This window comes from Symphalangus syndactylus, chromosome 9, assembly GCF_028878055.3.
Source record: "Symphalangus syndactylus isolate Jambi chromosome 9, NHGRI_mSymSyn1-v2.1_pri, whole genome shotgun sequence".
In the NCBI taxonomy this organism is placed as follows: Eukaryota; Metazoa; Chordata; class Mammalia; order Primates; family Hylobatidae; genus Symphalangus; species Symphalangus syndactylus.
The window spans coordinates 18,323,538-18,343,593 of record NC_072431.2 but is presented as its reverse complement, the minus strand read 5'-3'; the positions used below and the strand labels follow the sequence as shown (position 1 = coordinate 18,343,593).

The following is a 20,056-nucleotide window of genomic DNA, read 5'->3' as shown; positions in this document are numbered from 1 at the left end:
TTGTGTCAGGTGGATCCCTTGAGCTCAGGAGTTCCAGACCAGCCTGGGCAACATGGCGAAACCCTGTCTTTACAAAAAACTACAAAAATGAGCCAGGCAAGGAGGCGCCTGTAGTCCCAGCTACTCAGGAGGCTGAGACAGGAGAATCGCTTGAGCCTGGGAGGTGGATGTTGCAGTGAGCTGAGATTGCACCATTGCACTCCAGCCTGGGCAACAAGCCAAATCCTGACTCAAAATAAATAAAATAAAATAAAATAAAATTTAAGTTTATAAAATCTTAAATAGCTTTGAGTGAAGTATGATTAATAAAGAAGGAAATTATGGAGAGAGAAAAAAGAATTTTTTTCCCTTGATTGTGTAATTTGGATTTTCTTTCCAAATAAATAGCTGCTTCCACTAGCCAGGTGGAAGCATCTAGGTCTGTGACCACAGTGAGGCTCTAGGAAGGTGGTGCACGCAGAGAGTGTGCCTTGCCATCAGCATCTCTTCATTTAGCTGCTCCTGAGTTGTATCCTTCATAATAAACTGGTAAGAGTAAATACAAAATAAAAATTAGCCAGTTATTTCTCTTACTAACATGACATGAAAATATTTAATTTTCTTAGCGAATTGATGGCAAAATTCCATTTCTGAGGAACGAAAGATCAAAGATTAATTAACTTTATTATTTAAAAAATAACTTTTTCTAAGTATAAAAGTAATTTATTTTCATTATGAAAAATTAAGGGAAAATGAATGTGACATTATATTAAAAATCACGAAAAATTTATAAGACCTTCTTTACTTGCTTCATAATTAATCTAGCTTGAGGAAAATAGTAGGAAAAACTTACTAGAATTAGAAGGTGAGGAATAGTGAGGGAGAAACCTTCTTTTATATGCCTGCAAAAGAGAAAGAAAAAAAGATTCTCAGGGCTAGTTAGTGGCTTTGGGGCACCTGTCTCTTTCCCTCTTGGGCCTAGAACTGCTGACCTGGAATGTGATTCCCCATAAGACTTTAACATATGTGAGCGAGAGGATTGTGTGGAGTCACCTTGGAGCTGAAGTGTTAAAAGGAAGCTGCTGTATGAGAGCTGCCCAGCACCAGCTGCTGGTTTGGTGAACAGATACAGTGAGGCACCAGGAGGGCCCCTGTGCAGGGTCAGATAGGCGATGTGGGTCCCTGAGAATTCCCTCCATGAAAATCACTCGTCTTTAAACGAGATCAAAACAAGTTCTTCGGGCCTACTCTTTAGTTGGGAGTTCCCCAGTGTTATCATTCTGGAATATTTAAAAAATCATGGCTGGGCACTGTGGCTAACACCTGTAATCCCAACTTTGGGAGGTCAAGGCGGGCAGAGCACGAGGTCAAGAGCTCAAAACCATGCTGGCCAACATGGTGAAACCCCGTCTCTACTAAAAATATAAAAACTGGCCCGGCGTGGTGGCATGCGCCTGTAGTCCCAGCTACTTGGGAGGCTGAAGCAGGAGGATCGCTTGAACCCAGGAGGCGGAGGTTGCAGTGAGCCAAGATCGTGCCACTGCACTCCAGCCTGGGTGACAGAGTGAGGCTCTGTCTAAATAATAATAATAATAATAATAATAATAATCCATGTTGGTTGAGTTCGTGTGTGTGTGTGTGTGTGTGTGTGTGTACACTGTATGCTTTGGACTTTATCTTCCAATAAAATTATAACTTTGAAAAGTTAGCTGACATGATAAGATATGCTATACTTTTTTGTATGCTATTTTTCATTTGGGAGTGGAGAAATGGTTTTCAAGGAGCTGAAGAACTAAGGTAGTATATTTTATATATTACTTCTGTATATTTTGACTTGTAGTGAGTAGCCAAGCAAAATCTTGGGCCCTCTGAGAAGGCTGAGGTTGTCATGCAAATGACCTTGCTCTGCAGACTCTCACCAGCATTTAAGGATTAGGAATCTGGGAGGCTTCAGTACTGGTTCGTCTTGATGTCAAGTTTGGATGATAGTGGGACTCTTAATTTTGGGCTATTCTTCCATGTGAATGTGTGGGAATCACGTATATTTGTGAATAATTCAGAAACTCAGGGGTCTTAAAGTGAATTTTAAAATAACTATAAAAATCCTAACTTTTTAGTTCCTTTTATGTGTCTTACCAGAAATATCTATTTAGAAGGAAAACTTGGGGGCTGGCCCATCATCTTTTTTCTTTCATTTGCCGTGATTAGGGGAAGAGGGGCTACAGAATTAGTTTGGTCATCACCTCTTCATAATTTAGTTGTGATTCAAGATGTTGTCTTATAAGAAGTAGCAATATGCGGCCATAATGTGACATCTGTTTTGCACAATCAAAACATTCCTTTGCTGAGCTCAAATGTCCTTTTAGTGCTTCTGGGATAAGCCCTGAGAATATGCTTTATCTGCTTCTGTACATCCATGAGGAAATAAACGGCTTTAAGAAAGCTTCTCAACTGGAGGTGTAACTCTAAGAAAAATTGGAACAACGACTCACTTCATCTCTCACCCAAAATGTCTTCTGCAAACTTACTGAAAGAGCCTCAGAACCAGAAAGAGAAGGGGGCATATCTACACAATGTATCTGGAGATTGGAAGCTGGAGGGAGGATTGAATTGCCAGTGAACTTTGCACTGTGATTTCATATTGAAGTGGCTGCATCTGTGCCACCTGTGGATGGCACGATTGGAGCATTAGTCCTTGCTCAGCCTCCGCACCATTGATAACTCTGCTTAACATCGCCACAGCGGAAGCTTTGTTGGAAGCCGCAGTCACTTTGCTTCGGCAATGGTGTACATTGGCACCCCATTCAACCTTTTTTTCTGACATTAGCACATTTGAATGGGCCACCAGTGAAGCCATTCAGCGAGAACTTGCAACCGGGGTTTCTGGGTGGCCTAGGGCTGAGCTGAGAATTCTCATTAATGGACTGCAAGACTTAGCCTATTGAGGTACATGAACTCAGTGACCAAAGAAAAGTGAGACAAAGATGTCCCTCACAGGAACATGTAGGTCAGAAGTGGACAAAAGCAGACACCGACCAGTCAAAGCTATTTGATTACTGAGCTGAAAAGGGAACACCGACCGATCCCTGTGGTGGGGCAGCACAACTGATTTGAGGGAAATCTCCAAATGCCCTCACACTCTGAGAGTGAGGCATTTACTAGAATTGCAGGTGGTGTGTGAAGTTATTTTTAAAATGTTTTTTCCTTCCACTTGTCTTTGTGGTAATTTCCTATTTGACAGTACTTAGAAAAGGCCCCAAATAACTAGAATGAAAAGAAAGGGCAAAATTGAACTGCAAAAAGCATGCTTAAAGTGAAAGGTGATCACGGGCAACATTCCCCCTACTGCTGGTCCTCTGAGCTACTTTCAAGCTCTTAGGGACTAGAAAATGTTCTTTGAGAGCCAGAACTTTTGCATGTTTAGGATTATAACTTTAATACATTAGCATAATTTCAAAACTTTTTTACTCTAAGATATAGGATAAAAAATGTAAGTATGAAATTTTGCAAAAAGATAAAGGAAAAGCATAACTGGAAAAGTTTAAGAAATCAGCTTGGGATCGATGAACATAGTCAGTAATAGCATGCTTAACTCGAATTAATCCCACGCTCTTACTTGTTGAGGTATACATTTCTGTGGGAGATATATTAGTCCCTTATACTCAATGTGATCTGTGCAAATATCCAGAGAGCTAATACTCAGATGCATATGAAATTTGAAAAGCATTCTGCAATTTTGCCAAATGGCATTTAAATAACTATACTAATATTAAGTTGGTGCAAAAGTAATGGCGAAAATTGCAATTACTTTTGCACCAACCTAGTAATTCATTCCAAACCAAGTTTAATTATTAGGACTTGCTTAAAAACTTTACAGCTTCTTGAGATAGCAATATATTTTAAAATATTCAAAATTTTGGTGTTATGAGATTTGGGGAACCTAAAAATACCTGTAATCCAGTTCTTTTTATAAAAGGAAAAGGGAAGAAAATGTGTTTTTTATCCCATCATACATAATGCAACTACTTTTTTGGGGAAGAGATACAATTTAAAAAGTGTGGCTGAGGGTAAAGGAAGAGACACATTTTAACAAGAGTCATATCCGTTTACATTGAAACAACTTCATGAGGGAGAGGACTTCAGGGTCCATTTAACCTGGCTCTTCTGTTGTATCCATAGCGTTATTGAAGCCTACGGAGGTTTAGAAGGCTGCCAGTGGCCCACCCAGCACCTGGGTTTAAAAGTGACACTTCATCTTGTTATGGGAATGGTTTCATTATAGCAGTTGTAAGTCGTTTCTTATTAAGGGGCTAGAATCCTTAAATTTATGATTTGTTCTGCATGTTAAATTTAATAAATGTAAAATAGATTTATATGCTGCATACATATCTGTTATGATACTTCCAGTAAATATTTCCCTAACTGTTTAAAGCTCTAGTAAAAGCTAACAAGAACAACATCAAAAGTGGCTTTTCCCCAAAAACAAACCTTTGAGACAATCTAGCTTTGCCTTTTTGAGAATTTCTTGTCAGTTCCCTTTCTCTTACCTTCATACTGTCAGAGATGTTTGAACCGAAGTGACTCCATCTTTAATAGGGGCTGGGTAGAATGAGGCGGAGACCTGCTGGCTTGCATTCTAGGTGGTTAGGCATTCTGGCTCAAGATATAGGTCACAAAGACCCTGCTGATAAAACAGGATGTGATAAAGAAACGAGCCAAAAACACATGGTGACAAAACTGACCTCTGGTCATCCTTGCTGCTCATTATATGCTAATTATAATGCATTAGCATGCTAAGCAACACTCCCACCAGTGCCATGCCGGTTTACAAATGCCATGGCAACACGCAGAAGTTACCCTATATGGTCTAAAATGAGGAGGGACCCTCAATTCCAGGAAATTCCTGCCGCTTTCCAGGAAAATTCATGAATAATCTACCCCTTGTTTAGCATATAATCAAGAAATAACCATAAAAATAACGAAGCAGCAGCCCTTTCTGGTATCAATAAAAACTCTTTAACTTTTTTTGGCATATCTTATCTAGTTCACTTCTAATATTTCTCCTTTAGGCTACTTCAAAATATGTAGGCAAGATAATTTTTTCCACCTACACTGTATTACTTAGAAGAATCTTCTCCTGGAAATTCTTCAACTTGAGGCTTCAGTTGTTTTTTAGTGAAGAGGTCCAGAATATGCCACCCCCAAAAATACCGCTTTGGCATAAGGATTACTTTAAGCTGAAGGCAACTGAAGAAACAGCAGACCCAGGAAAAGTTCTTTGCCCTCCCTGCTTCTGCCTAAAAGCAGGGCATAAATTTCTCTTTGTAAAGGTGACAGAAATTGCTATTTGTAAAAGCATTTCCCTCTCCCATTCCAGGAAGACCAGAGAGGGCACAGAGAAGAGTGTGCATAACAAACCTTTCTAAACAACCTTTATCCGTCATATATTTCCTAGTCACCTTCCCACAGTTTATTACACCACCCCTAGGAGCCCAAACCCACTTTCCTTTGTCTAGTCACTTCTCTATAATTTATTGCCTTTTGTTAAAACGGTATATAAGCCCCCTGTCTAACTGCTTCTTTGGGTTTTTACTTATTTTCTGTGAAGCCCCTCACACATAACATATGAACTCAATAACTATTTATGTCTTTTCTCCTGTTAATCTGTCTTTTGCCAGTTTAATTCATAGGCCCCCAAACTCAATAACTGCTTATGCTTTTCTCCTGTTAATTTGTCTTTTGCCAGTTTAATTCATAGGCCCCTAAACTCAATAACTGCTTATGCTTTTCTCCTGTTAATCTGTCTTTTGCCAGTTTAATTCATAGGCCCCTAAACTCAATAACTATTTATGCTTTCCTCCTGTTAATCTGTCTTTTGCCAGTTTAATTCATAGGCCCCCAAATAGTGAACCTGAGAGGGAAAAGTTTTTTCCTCCCCTACACTAGCTAATCACTAAATTATCACTCATTTTGCTCCAATCAAGTCCATGTATGTTTTTTCACCTCCAGTTTCCAGCTGTTAGTGCATGGTGCTTCCATGTTGTCTTGCCCAATATGGTTTTATCTCATTTGAATTATTCTTTTTAGTTAAAAATTTACTCAAATGCTTTACTGTTAGTCACACGTGTGTTGGCAATGAGTGAAAATGGGCCCACTAGGAGACACTATAGCATCATCTTTGTTATGTTTTTGGAGGGCATGGCTTAGGATTAGAAGAAATGAGAATTTGTTTATAAAATTTGAAACTGTCTATTCAATAAGTAATTCAATTTTTAGGGTCTCTTTTAAGGACAATGACTTTAAATATCTAAATTTCGTTTGAAGATACTGCCAAGGCAAAGTTGGGATAAATAATCAGATTATTATCTGCTGAAATTTTATCTAAATCTAAGCTTTTTATTATACAGATTAATGGAAATAGGAGTTAACTTGGGCTTTCATATCTTTGTTTTATTTTTCCACCCAAGAAACTGCTGGTTTGGATTTATTACTATATTAGAGATATAATAACAGTTTCCATTTAGCTAATAATACTATGTGTGAGAAACCATACTAAACATTTGACATGCATTCTGTAATCCTCATAACAACCCTGTGAAGTAGGCGCTTTACTATCTGTGTTTGACAGATGGGGAAACTTCAGCTTTGAAAAGCTAAGTAACCTGGCCATGGTTACTTGGTTATTAAGTAAGGAATTGGATAGAGAGTTCTTAGAAATGGTTTAGCCCTGGTTCCTTTAAAGAAATAAAGTCTTATTTATAATTATATCTTTTTTTTTTTTGAAACGGAGTCTTGCTCTGTCGCCCAGGCTGGAATGCAGTGGCGTGATCTCAGCTCACTGCAACCTCCGCCTCCCTGGTTCAAGCGATTCTTGTGCCTCGGCCTCCTGAGTAGCTGGGATTACAGGCATGTGCCACCACGCCTGGCTAATTTTTTGTATTTTTAGTAGAGACGAGGTTTCACCGTGTTAGCCAGGGTGGGCTTGATCTTCTGACCTCAGGTGATCTGCCTGCTTTGGCCTCCCAAAGTGCAGGGATTACAGGCATGAGCCACCATGCCAGGCCTATAATTATATCTTATTATGCCCTATGAGTGCCCTTTCTCTTTACTATATTAATGACACATGATGCTTTCCCAGTAGTTCAAGGTTGGTAAGTGTACAGCCAAGGGCAGGGAAAATGTACATGGATATGTCAGACCACCATGTTGTAGCTAAGATTCATGGTCACAGCAGCCTTCATGTGGAAGATGCAGGGAAGGGCATGCTCAGCTTTCAGACCAGTGCCTGGGTACATTCATATTAGGAATTTGTTTGCCAACATTGGCAGCTGGCTAGATGGAGGTGATAAAACACTCTTGTTCTCATTTCTTATTATGCTCACTGATTCTGACCTCTGCCTCCACAGATCTCCATTTCTTTTATCCTTCTGGTGTTCTGCCCTCTGTTTTGGTTTCTCTGGGACACAAATGAAATTAATTTCTGAATTGTGAAAGTCCACATTATCAACTAATGCAATGTTACAGTCATGTTTCTGCTGTTTGGATGCTTGTTCTATTGTGAAAACTTACCCAAACTTGGGGTTTAGGAAAAGGCCTTTTATAGTTCTCATCAACTGAAGAAAGAGCAGCATTAGGTATAAATATACATTTTGATAAAGTAAAGCACAAATCTGTCATATTTTATGTTAACAGCCTACATGATGGTGGTCTTACAAATGGTCTGAAGTTAGCAGCTCATGGGAGAAGGCTGACATGTTAAAACACAAATTTACCTAATCTGACACTTCAGGTTACTCCAAGGTGGGTGGAAAGTTGGCAGTAATGGCTTGTGCCATTGCCCTAAGGAGAAACAAAATATAAACCTTTTACAATCTCCCTGGGAATTAAAAAAAAACACAAAACTTGAGGCCCAACTCCTACCTCAGACCAACAAAATAAAAATGATCTGGAGATGGGGTTCAGGGATCAGACTTTTTAAAAGCCTCCCCAGGCAATTCTAATGTTCAGCCATAGTTGAGAAGTGCTGATCAAGCATAACGTACAGATGAAAGATTATCATGTGTAACATTGTACAAGGTTCTTTGGGAGATATACACATCAGGAAAGACGTGGTTCTTGCCTTCAAGGAACTTTTGATTTGGATGAAAAGACTCTTGCCACAAAAATGGTCATTAATAATATAATGCAGTCACTCATTGTTAGTAAGTGATGTCATAGTTTTAGTGGAGACTGCTTTGCAGAGTGTGTAGCCTCCAATCCCTATCCTCCTACCATCAGTAATAATAATTGCCTCCTGAGATTTTATATGCCCCATTTAATCTTCTCAACTGCTTATCAGTTAGGTATTATTCCCATTTCACTGCAGAAAAACTAAACCTATAAAGTCTGAGAGACAAGTTTTGAACCCAGGTCTGTTGGGAACCAACATCTATGCTTGCTAACCATCAGGTTATAACATTTAGTCTCAGTAGATGCATGGTCAATAATAGCTAGAGTGAGCTATAGTCCATAAAATGTTTTGAGCACTTTAGTATAGTTATATTTCTTAATTATTTTTTTAAACTGCAAATTAAAAAAAAGTTTAAATCACAGAAAAGTTGAAAGAATAATACATTGAACATTATATACCCTTTACAACTGCATCCATCAATTATTAACATTTCACTGCCTCTGCTTTATTTTGCTCCCTATTTATTTACTTACTTATTTAGAGACAGGGTCTCACTCTGTCACCCAGGCTGGAGTGCAGTAGCGCGATCTTGGCTCGTTGCAACCTGCGCCCCCCTGGGCTTAAGCAATCCTACCACCTCAGCCTCCTGAGTAGTTGGGACCACAGATGTGCACCACCACGCCCAGCTAATTTTTGTATTTTTAGTAGAGACTGGCTTTTACCATGTTGTCCAGGCTGATCTTGAACTCTTGAGCTCAAACGATCCACCTGCCTCAGCCTCCCAAAGTGCTGGGATTATAGATGTGAGCCACCGTGCATGGTCCCCATTTATTTATATACGTATATACGTATCCTTTTCTGTTATTATTGAACCACTTGAAGTTGCAGACATTGTGATACTTCACCCAGTAATACTTCGGTTTGCACTAAGCGTAAAGACAATTTTCTATAGACCCATTACACTGTTCATACCGAAGACAATGAATGTGAATTCAGTTTTGTCATCTAACATACAGCCCACTAAAAATTTCCCCAGTTATACCCAATATATCTATTTAGGTGCTTTGGTTGACCCGAGATCCTATGAAAGTTGGTTAATTCTGTGGTTGTAATGTTTAGAAACTTTTAGTCTAGAAGAGGCCTACGACTTCTTTCATTGATGATATTGACTCTGTTTTAATGATCTAGGTCAGCTGCCTTGCAAAAATGTCTCCTTTTTGGGGATTTGTCTAATAGTTTTCTCACAGTTAGGCTCAGGTTAAACATTCTTTGCAAGAATTTGGATAGGTGATGTGTATTTCTTATTGGACCCACCAGGAGGCACACACCAGGCTGTCCTACTACTGGTGATGCTAAGTTTGATGGCTTGGTTAGGATGGTGATGTCATGCCTAATTTCCCTATTGTAAAGTTAACCTATCTGGTGATATTTGAAAACCATAATCTTTGACCCAGTGGTTTTGGTATCCACTGATCATTTTTACACTGGTGGTTGAAAAATGGTGATTTTCTAACTCTATCATTTCCTCGATATTTTTTAGTTGGTGTATTAGTCTGCTTGGGCTGCCAAACGAAACACCACAATCTGGGTGGCGTAAATGGAAATTTATTTTCTCATAGTTCTGGAGGCTAAAAAGTCTAGATCAATGTGCTGCCAGGGTTGGTTTCTGGCGCGGCCTCTCTGCCTGGCTTGTAGATGCCACCTTCTCACTTTGTCCTCACAGGATCTCTTCTCTGTGTATATGCATGGGGGGAAAGAGGGAGAGAGGGAGAGACAGAGAGAGGGAGAGACAGAGAGAGGGAGAGACAGAGAGAGGGAGAGAGGGAGAGAGAGGGAGAGACAGGGAGAGAGAGAGAGAGAGAGCGCGAGCGAGCAAGCATAAGAGAGCTCTTAGGTGTGTTCTTCTTCTTATAAGTATACCAGTTCTGTTGAATTAGGGCCCAACCCTTAGGGCCTCGTTTAACCTTAATCACCTCCCTAAAGAGGCTCTTTCCAAATACAGTCACATTGAGGGTTAAAGCTTTAACCTACAAATATTGGTGGGGATGTAATTCAGTCCATAACAGTTGGTATTCTTCTGTAAAGTGGAGCTTTCTTTTATTTTTCCCTTACTTCCTCCTTCTTCTTCTCTTTTCTCCCCATCTCTGCCTCCCTGTTTTCTTCTAAGTATCACTATGGACTCGTGCATTTATTTTTTATTTAATGTGATGACCTATCTCTGTCATTATTCATTTTAACAATCAAATTGTCCAAGATATGGACAGTGGGAGCTCCTTCAAATTAGTTCTTGTGTCCTTTTGACATGCCTCTATTAGTATGTAAGCACTTTCTTGCTTTCTTGAACAACAAGATATTCCAGGTTGCCTTGTATTTTTCCTATTCCAACCATTTTTGGAATCAGCCATTTCTCCAAGTAACCCTGGTTCCTTTTAGTGGGAAATGGTATTTAGAAACACAATCTGTGTGTTTCTTGTTACTAGTTATGATTACCCTCTAAACCAGTTATTTTTAATAAAGTTCTGTATATTATACCTATAGAACCTGTGCCAATGAAGGCTTTATTGAATTAGAGACTAACTCTTCAAGAGTACAATGAGGCATTTAATAAGCATTTGGAAAGCCTTTGATTGGCTTGGGACATAACATGCATTTAGTATATTGACAAAAGAAAGAATGAATGAATGAATGGCCTTGGGTCATGGGTTTTTCTTGATCTGCTGGGAGGGTCTTCTAACCCCAGTGAATTTGCGCAGGCTGTGGTGAGTGGAGGAGACTGGGATCAATCCTAATGTATTATCTACATTTTCAACATGTACCACTCTCTCCCATTATTGAGAAAAATCCAGATTCCCATCTCCTGAGCCTCTATAAGCTCTTATGGCTGTTTTCCTAGGAAACGAATCTGTGGCGCTTCCAACTCTTCATTTGTGTTTCTCAGTGCATCCCCTCAGGTTTCTAGGGCGATGAGATGACTTATCTTGAAAGAAATACTTGAAATTTTTTCCCTAGTTTTACAAAGCAGATAGCTAAGGAATTTTTTTCACAGATGAAGAGAATCCAGTTAAAATGAAGCAAGGAATACAGATTTCAGAGCACTTGAGAATCTCGTACATTTAATATCTATTCTGAGGACCAAGGATTCAGTAACAACCACTCTTTGAGGATCTATTTACTGTCAAAGTGTAATTGGATTTTGATATAGCAGTTCATTTTGGTGGGGGTGGGGATGGGAAGGTGATTACAAAGTAACAAACAAAATGTAAGCGATGGGACCTTTGATTTATTTATCTTTTCTTACTCCTGGATCTTTATAGATACTGGGAATAAACCCCTTATCCCCCACAGTGGTCTTAGAAAACAAGGCATACGCTTCAACTACTTCTGCTGTGAATAATCCATTGAATCCAAACAGTATTATACTAGATTCATCAGTGTTCACACAAAGGTCATATCCTTACATATCTCTTTGAATTTGTGGGACGCATATGGTGTACCACTTCTATAGAAGAAATATTTTCATTTTAGAATTCAACTTTTATAACCTTTGGCAACATGTAGTATCAATGGCTCTTTGTTGTTCAAAAAAAAAGTAAAACTGTAAGCTATCCCCAAGGATATTCAGGGCGTTGCTATAGCAACAGAATCTGCCTCCCAGCACCACAAGAGGAGCTATGAATAAAAGATGGTGTTCTAAGGACAACAGAATAGAAGAGGTTGTTTCGATCCTTCTAATACCTGATATTTGCTGTTATTTTGTTAAATGCAAAATAAAAATCTTGGGGAAAGGCCCAGTTTCAATATAGAAAAGGATGAATGTCTATATTGTACTTCAGATGTTGCAAGGAAAAAGACATGCTTTCTGAACAGTATCAGTCCATGGTAGGAAGACCAGGGAAGGGCCAAAATATTTGATTTATATATTTTTCTGTTTAGCTTTGTACTTCAGATGAAGCACCTCAAAGACAAATGTGTTAATCAGACATACAAAAGAATGGGATTGTTTTAAATTCTGACCCAAAATAGTTTCCTGATTCCATATTTAAACACAAGCATACTTTACATAAAGGTACCATAAAACAAAATGTTCTAATTTCAGCTTGCATTGTTTATTCTGAATCCAGTTCTTTCATGTATACCTACTTTGGTCATCGATTTTTAATGGTTTCAACATAGCTACCTATGTACCTACCAACCTAGCTATGTTTCATGATACTGGGTATTTTAGGACCCAAATCTGAAGGTGAAACACAAGGTTTCAGTTGATTCAGAAGTGAATGAACTTTGAACCTCTCTATTCCCTCTCTCCTCACCCACATGTACATATGTATATCTTGCCATGTGTGTCTTCATATCATGTTTAGTTTTTATGAAGCTTATTTTGTTGTATGAAGCTATTGGTAAAGTGTTATTCGGAGAGGAGGTGAAGAACTTACCCCTCTGTAAGTGCTTATTTTCAAAATATTCAGAGCTACATAAAATTACTGCCAGAAAATATGTCTATTAGAACAAATGGAATGCTATAGACTAAATTGTATCCCTCAAAAATCATATGACTGACCCCCAATGTGACTTTATGGACATATGGCCTTTATGGAAGTAATTATGACTAAATGAGGTCATAAGGGTAGGGCTCTGATCTGATAGGATTAGTGTCCTAGAAGAGTAGGACACCAGAGCTTGCTTTCTCCTCACTTGCAGGCATGAAGAAAAAGCAATGTGAGGTTACATCAAGAAGGTGGCTGTCTATAAGCTAGGAAGAGAGCCCTCAATAGAAATTGACCATGCTGGCTTCCTAATATTGGACTTTCAGCCTCCAGAACTGTGAGAAAATAAATTTCTGTTGTTTAGGCCACACAGTTTATGGTATTTTGTGATGGCAGCCCAAGCTGACTAATACTCCTGTATTACAATTATAATATTTTGTATAATTATTTTCTTAATTTTCCATCAAAGCCAAAGTATAGCTCTGTTTGTAGGGGAAACAGGCAGGCACACAAATAATCTTAAAGTTTCTCTAGAACTTTTCTTTTGCTTTTATCACCTTGGCAACTTTACACAATTAGTAATCTAAATGTTACTTAGTTATCAAATGTGTGTCTCAAAAACATAATTTTGGCTATGATATCTAGAAAATGTGACCTTTGTTTTGGTTGGAATAATTTTCCCACTGAATTCATGGAGAAGTACAATTACAGGAGCTTAAGGAAAATGTAGCGTTTTGTTTTTGAGCTTTATTTCAGTTTAGGTGTAGGTAGACAATGTTTGGGAAGGATGGACTCATAGACTGTGTATTAGTACTAATCTAATAAGAATAAATTCTGGGTAAGCATTGTCAAAATTTCAGAGACTTCCCTTATTGTTGTTAATTCTTGGATCCTTCCATAATTTAAAGTCTCCAAGGATATTTTGATTAGTAAGGAATCTATTCAATTGAGCTGATTATATGACTTGGCTGTTTCTCCACTCTTAAAACTAGGCAGTACACCAAAATGTTAATAATGGGTGGTGAGGACAGTGGTGGGAACATGGGCAATTTTTTCTCCTTACTTTTCCACTTATTGTCTAAATTTTGTATAATAAGCAGTCATTACTTTCATAATAGAAAAAATAATAAAGTGAAAAAATACTAGATATTAGAAGAACAACAAAAATTTCACCTTCTTTCAAAAAGAATTTGAGGTGGTTTACAATAAAAGACATTTGAGGTACTATAAAGCTAGACAAGCTAGAAATTAGAAATCTAAAATTATGAAAAGAGGAGGAAAGTAAATACTTCAACAAGATTTAATAATGGTAACTGAACATTGTAGTAACCGAATGTTGTAGTTAGCACTGAGCTTCCTGACAGTCAAGAAAAATAGATACTGGATTAGAGAATTCTCACTAACCAATCAAAAGAAAGTGTATAGTATTTTGTAGAAGAACACTTTTTCCTTGATAAACTCTTAAAAGGAATTTGCCATAATATGTTCTTATTTGTGTAAAACATAAAAAGTATATATTTACATGCTTGTAAATTCAGAGAAAATGTCTGGAAACTAGTATGTTTATTGTGGCACTATTCACAATAGCAAAGACTTGGAACCAACCCAAATGTCCAACAATGATAGACTGGATTAAGAAAATGTGGCACATATACACCATGGAATACTATGCAGCCATAAAAAAGGATGACTTCATGTCCTTTGTAGGGACATGGATGAAGCTGGAAACCATAATTCTCAGCAAACTATCACAAGGACAAAAAACCAGACACTGCATGTTCTCACTCATAGGTGGGAATTGAACAATGAGAACACTTGGACACAGGAAGGTGAACATCACACACCAGGGCCTGTTGTGGGGTGGGGGTTGGGGGAGGGATAGCATTAGGAGATATACCTAATGTTAAATGACGAGTTAATGGGTGCAGCACACCAACATGGCACACATATACATATGTAACAAACCTGCACATTGTGCACATGTACCCTAGAACTTAAAGTATAATAAAAATGTAAAATAACTAAAAAAAAAAAAAAAAACTACTGATGATAATATAATGTCTTTAGTCACTTTTGCTGTTTAGCACAACTTCCTGCTTCTTTTGATGACAGTGTCCACCTTCCTTAAGGGAACTGCTTTTCTTCTATTCAGTCATGAGTTTCTGAGCACTGCCAACCACAATACTTCATTGACCTAAGCCAAGCCAATTAGAGCATGCCCCTGGAATTTTTCTAAGGGAAAAAAATCTCTTTTCCTGTTAGATGATGGCGATGGAAGACTGTGGTCCCTCATCACTGGAAGTCCTGTTCTCCTCCACCGGAGAAAAGTGAGAGAATGACTAACAGCTCATAGAAGCAGAGATAAGAAGTTTACACCCCATGTTCCATTCCCTGTGGCCCTTGGGACTGCCCTTCCCATTCCTCTCTTGTATTCCACTTCAAGCTACAGGTCTTGCATTTGCAATGGAAAGAATCTTGACTACTTGATGGGTTCTAGGGGTTAGAATTGTGTGGGTAGGAAAGAAGATAGATGTGGGAGCTTTTCTATTGCTTAAAAACATTTTTTGTAACAACATGCATAAATTACTTTTATAATAAAAATGCCAGTAGAAATAACAAGGAATTTATTGTGAGAAAATCTGTGCAAGGAACATTGAACAATATAGAGGTCAGTACCTCAGAAAAGACTTTAAAGCAAATGCTCCAGGGTTTTATTCATGTCTCTTTCTCATATTGGGCTTTGTTAAAATCTGAGAATAACACTGAAGAGGTACTCAGTGAAGGAACCAAGTTAATGTGGTACCTTATACTAGACTACATGGTAGAATATTTAGAGAAGTGGACAGAGAATAAATCTCAGGCTATCAACCTGTCAACTCAATGGCCTTCCACCAGAACTGGAGAGCAGTCAATCCCAGGTGAACTTTTCTGGTGAGAAGTAAGTGTGCATATACTGTTGAAGGTACAGTGATATGATTTGGATTAAAGATGAGCAGATGGCAGGGGTGACATATTTGGTTCTGCTCTTACCTGAATGAAGGGTCACGTCACTTGCAAATGGAGGTGAGTCACTGAGGTCTTTATGGTGGGGTCACGTTTTTCTTCAAGAGGCAACTTCAGATCTGCTCAAGTCCTTGTAAATATTTCCCTGAGACCACAGGGTGGCTTAAGATGGATACAGCACATCATAGAGAAAAGAGACTTGAACTCTACCCTCCTTCAGCGTGACTCCCTGATACCTATAACCAGAGCAACCTCCCAATGCATCTACAGATCCACAGATACAACTGCTCTTCAGACAAATCCGTTGTAAGTACTTCAAAGTCAACATTCTGAAGCTGAACTTATTAAATATTCCTCTAAACATGTCTATATTTTTTGTTCCCTCTCTGGTTGTAGGATATCTCTATCTATGCAGTCACGCTAGTCAGGAATGTGGGAACCAGTCTAAATTTCTCCTTTCCCCTCACTCTCAATATATAATTGCCTCTTTGCTTAAAATATTTATAGATTTTTGTCTTCTCCTTTCCATCTCAACTATCTATTTTTGGTTCCACCTGATTATTTTTCCTAATTAATTGGTGAATCAATTAATTCAACAACTATTTACTGAGCATCTGTTGTGTGTCAAACACTGCACTAGGCTCTGAGGATTCAGTGGTGAGCAAAACCGACTGACCCTGTCTTCATGAAGCTTGTAGTCTAGAGAGTTACTGCAATGCATCTCAACTGGGCTTCCTGCCTCAAAAACACATGCTCAGTCTATCCCTCTTAGTACTGCTTGAGCTCTTTCTAAAATAAAACTCCAAAATGCAAATCTGAGCTAAGTGTATTACTTTCAGGATAAAATACAGACTTCATAGCCTGGCACACAAGTCAGTCATGACCTGGCTCTGTCTTTAGTCTCATTTTTTTTTTTTTTTTAACTATAGTAGCATAAAAAGTGATTAAAGAGTGAAACTTCCTCCAAAGCCATTGCTGAACATGACTCTCATTATCTATGCCAGGCCTCACAGTAGGGTAAAATCACTAGATAGTCTGTATAAGGATATGAAAAGAAATAATATTTCCTTTCCTCTCTGTTTTAAAACTTCATATTTTGTTTCCTGGCTCAGAAAGTAATGGACTCAGGTACTTGATTTGGAAGTTCCTTTGCCCTTTATGAAGTACTCTCTTAAAAGAGGGTTTATTGGCTAGGCGCTATGGCTCACACCTGTAATCTCAGCACTTTGGGAGGCTGAAGCGGGCAGATCACTTGAGGTCAGGAGTTCGAGACCAGCTTGGCTAACATGGTGAAACCTCGTTTCTACTAAAAATACAAAAATTAGCCATGCATGGTTGCGTGTGCCTGTAGTCCCAGCTACTTGGGAGGCTGAGGCATGAGAATCGCTTGAACCTGGGAGGCAGAGGTTGCATTGAGCCGAGATTGTGCCACTGCACTCCAGTCTGGGTGACAGAGTGAGACTCCGACTCAAAAAAGAAAAAGAAAAAAGAAAGAGAAAAAGAGGGTTTACAGATAAATTATTAGGCCTTATGAGAAATTTCAGCAATATTACTGGAAAAAGTTCAATATACAAAAAAGTAGAAAATATTAAAACAATGACGTGCAATAGCAACAAAAAATGTAAGGTACTGAGAATATATTTACCAAAAGATATGCAGCACTTTAAAGGAGTTAATTGTAAAACTTCACTAAAGAATATAAAATAGAACTAAGTAAATGGAGATATGTAGTAAGTTTACAGTGAGAAGACTCAATATTGATGTAATTTTTTTCCAAGGTAACCCATAAAGTTGATATTTCTATTAGGAGTTCCAGTCTTTTTTTCTTGAAATTTGACAAGTTGAAACTAAAATTCACATGGAATAATAAAATGCTAAGAGCCAAAACAATTAAAAAAATAAGTGAGGGGAGGGATATCTTATTGTATAACAAGATTTAATAAGAAGTGAGAGCAATTGGCCGGGCGCGGTGGCTCATGCCTGTAACCCCACCACTTTGGGAGGCCGAGGTGGGCAGATCACGAGGTCAGGAGATGGAGACCATCCTGGCTAACACGGTGAAACCCCGTCTCTACTAAAAAATACAAAAAGTTAGCCGGACGTGGTGACGGGCACCTGTAGTCCCAGCTACTCGAGAGGCTGAGGCAGGAGAATGGCGTGAACCTGGAAGGCGGAGCTTGCAATGAGCCGAGATCGCACCACTGCACTCCAGCCTGGGCGACAGAGCAAGACTCCGTCTCAAAAAAAAAAAAGGAAGTGATAGCAATTAAAATAGTGTGATATTGGCACAAACATAGGCAATTAGACTATAGATAGATGTGAGATGTTAGAATGTAACAGAGGTGCCAGTATAAATCAATAAGAAAATTACAGACCATTTAATAAATGATACTAGGACAATTGGCTATCTATATGGAAAAGAACTGGGTATTAGTTTCATACCACAAACAAAATTAAATTCTAGAAATATTAAAGACCTAGAAGAGAAAACTAAAACTTCAAAAACTTGAGGGCATCTTTAATCTCCAGGTTCGGAATGAATTTTTTACATGAAAAGCACAAGTCAGATAGGGAAAATAAATATGTTAACCTTATTAAAATTTGCATGCAAAAGGCACCATAAAGTTAAAATTAGCCATTTTGAGAAGATATTTGCAATATATTATCTAAAATTGAATTCATGAACTGTTACTAAAAAATGTGCCTGAATTTCTTTCTCTTTCTTTTCTCTTTTCTTTTTTCCCTCCCTCCCTCCTTCCCTCCTTCCCTCCTTCCTTCCTTCCTTCCTTCCTTCCTTCCTTCCTTCCTTCCTTCCTTCCTTCCTTCCTTCCCTCCCCCCTCCCTCCTCCTCCCTCCCTTTCTTTCTTTCTCTCTCTTTTCTTTCTTTTTTTACTTCTGCAGCTCCAACATGTATCTTTATTTTCTCTCTGTATGAAGAATACTATTATCTACTCAGTAATCCAAGCCAGTGACTAACATATGAAATAAATTAAGAGGCAAATCAAAAAACACAACAATAAAAGGGCAAATGATATAAAAAGTCAAATCATAGAAGAAGAAATCCTCCTGGTTAATATATAAAAGATATTCACCTTCACCTTTGGTAAGGTAAATGCAAATTAACGCTACAAGGCATTACTTCATGCCCATGAGATTAGCAAATTTTTTAAGTCTGGTAATACCAAGCATTGGCAGGAATGTGGTGAAGGAGGAGATGTTTTATGATGAGGGAGAGCAATTTGGCAAGACCTGATAAAGTGGAAGATGTACAGTCTTTAGTGATTCCACTTTCATTTTGTTAGTGTATTTTTGTAATAGCAAAACTTGTAACACCTGAAACTTCCTTGAGAGATGGAGTGGATGGATGCATTATTGTGTATTCACATATTTATTGTAATTACTAATATATTTGGGATATATATGCTGTCTTATCCTTTACATTTGTCCCATGTTCTCTGTTCCCTTTTTTCCTCCTTATTTTTGTCTTTTTAATGAATTAAACTTTTTTTTTTTTTTTTTGAGACAGAGTCTCGCTCTGATGCCCAGGCTAGAAGCTAATGGTGTGATCTTAGCTCGCTGAAAGCTCCACCTCCCGGGTTCAAGTGATTCTCCTGCCTCAGCCCCCTGAGTAGCTGGTACTGCAGGTGCACACCACCATGCCCAGCTAATTTTTGTATTTTTAGTAGAGATGGGGTTTCACCATGTTGTCCAGGCTGGTCTCAAACTCCTGACCTCAAGTAATCCGCCCACCTTGGCCTCCCAAAGTGCTGGGATTACAGGTATGAGCCATCGCACCCATCCTGAATTAAACATTTTAATGATTTTATTTACTCCGTCTATTAGCTCATTAGTTTTGCCCTTGTGCTATTCTTTTACCTTGAGATTACATGTGTCCTTGGCTAATTAGATCTACTATAAATTATATAGTAAGACTTTGCAGTTTTTTTATTTCTATTTAATCTCATTCCTTTTTGTGCCATTACTGTCATTTTTTTTCTTTTTGAGGTGGAGTCTCACTGTGGAGTGCAGTGGCGTGATCTTGGCTCACTGCAACCTCTGCCTCCTGGGTTCAAGCAATTCTCCTGCCTCAGCCTCCCCAGTAGCTGCGACCACAGGTGTGTACCACCACACCTGGCCAATTTTTGTATTTTTAGTAGAGATGGGGTTTCGCCATGTTGGCCAGGCTGGTCTCCTGACCTCAAGTGATCCACCTGCCTCTGCCTTTCGAAGTGCTGGGATTACAGGCATGAACCACTGCGCCTGGCCTAATTAAACCATTACTTTAAATATATAAATTAGCAGAGTAAAACATATCAAAATGAGTAACACTGTTGGAATTTAACTTGCTCAGAAAACCATACCTGATTCCTGTTGTTAGACAGTTAAATCACGTTAGAATTATTTGTATTACTGTCTCTAA

General features: G+C 38.5%; 1 long non-coding RNA gene across 1 annotated transcript; it reads right to left on the bottom strand.

Annotated features, from left to right (window-relative positions):
* Window positions 1-353: 353 nt before the first annotated feature.
* On the bottom strand, window positions 354-4,607 carry LOC129489206 (uncharacterized). Its single transcript, XR_008659929.1, has 3 exons — window positions 4,527-4,607; window positions 833-881; window positions 354-525 (listed from the first exon to the last, which is right to left on the bottom strand). It is a non-coding gene; the product is annotated as an uncharacterized lncRNA (long non-coding RNA).
* Window positions 4,608-20,056: the final 15,449 nt, after the last annotated feature.